Below are 1,637 nucleotides of genomic sequence, written 5' to 3'. Positions count from 1 at the left end.
AAAAAAAAAAAAAAAAGGAGGAGGAGGAGGAAGAAATAATAATAATAATTAAAAAGAAGAAGCAATGCAACTGGCGATGCAAAAGACCCCTGGGCACCAGCAAGGGTTGCCTAATGGCAAAAATGATGCTTGCTTGCTTGGCCAAAGGTGGGGAAGATGGGCTATGTGGTTTAGCATTGCAAAAGTTGGGGAACAGATGCCTGATAATAATAATAATAGTAATAATAATAATAATAATAATAATAATAATAATAATAATAATAATAATAATAAAGTTGGAAGGGACCTTGGAGGTCATCTAGTCCAACCCCCTGCTCAGCCAGGAAACCCTATACCATTTCGGACAAATGGCTGTCCAGTTTCTTCTTAAAAACTTCCAGTGTTGGAGCATTCACCGCTTCTGGAGGCAGGTTGTTCCATGGGTTAATTGTTCTCACTGTCAGGAAGTTTCTCCTTAGTTCTAGGTTGCTTCTCTCCTTGGTTAGTTTCCATCCGTTACTTCTTGTCCTGCCTTCAGGGGCTTTGGAGAATAGCTTGACTCCCTCTTCTTTGGGGCAGCCCCTGAGATACTGGAACACTGCTATCATGTCCTGCCTCGTCCTTCTCTTCATTAAACTAGACATGCCCAATTCCAGCAGCCGTTCCTTATATGTTTTAGCCTCCAGTCCCCTGATCATCTTTGTTGCTCTTCTCTGTACTCTTTCTAGAGCCTCAACATCTTTTTTACATCGTGGTGACCAAAACTGGATGCAGTATTCCAAGTGTGGCCTTACCAAGGCCTTGTAAAGTGGTATTAACACTTCACGTGATCTTGATTCTTTTCCTCTGTTAATGCAGCCTAGCACTGGGGGGTGCTTTTTCCCATTCGTGGGGTGATTGCCATGGTGAATGGATCCCGAGTGGTTGGCCGAAGACAAAGCTAATCTGATCATCCCATCAGTTTAAATGTTTGTTTCTGGGAATGTCTCGGTTTGCCTCTAAAGGCCAGAAAGGAAATCCACATTGCCTTTAATTCCATCACCTCTGAAAGCCTCTGAAATATTTTCTGCTCTGGCAAGGCATCAGTCCTGTTAGAGGGAGTCCTCGACTTACAACCAAAGTCACTAAATGACAAGCAAAAGTCAATGGGGAAAGCCAGATTCACTTAACAACCATGTTACTAATTTAACAACTGCAATGATTCACTTAACAACTGTGGCAAGCAAGGTCGTAAAATGGGGCAAAACTCAGTAAACGTCTCACTTAGCAATGGAAATTTTGGCCTCCGTTGTGTTCGTAAGTCGGGGACGACCTGTACTTGATTCTTTTTTGTTCTTTCTGCAAAAAGAATGCAGTTCCAAAAAGAGCAACTTTCAGATGTATTTTTATTACTTTTTTCCTCACTGCGTCTCTTTATTTCTTTACTAGAAATGAGAAGAGAAACACTGATTGAAAGGTACTTTGACTGACAGCAGCAGGAACCATTTGCTAAATGAATAAACCAACCCCAATATACGTTGAATTAAAGAGGAAGTTTAAAAAATGCAAATGGTGGGGGCGGGTGCTCAAAAGAAAAATCACACACCTAGGTCATAACATGAGTATTTTTATTTATTAATTGATACAGCCAGTCTGTATCAATTAATCTCATTGATACA

Source organism: Protobothrops mucrosquamatus, unplaced genomic scaffold (genome assembly GCF_001527695.2).
Source record: "Protobothrops mucrosquamatus isolate PMUCROS unplaced genomic scaffold, P.Mucros_1.0 scaffold2514, whole genome shotgun sequence".
In the NCBI taxonomy this organism is placed as follows: Eukaryota; Metazoa; Chordata; class Lepidosauria; order Squamata; family Viperidae; genus Protobothrops; species Protobothrops mucrosquamatus.
The sequence above is the reverse complement of the archived record's forward strand: the minus strand, read 5'-3'. Positions refer to the sequence as shown.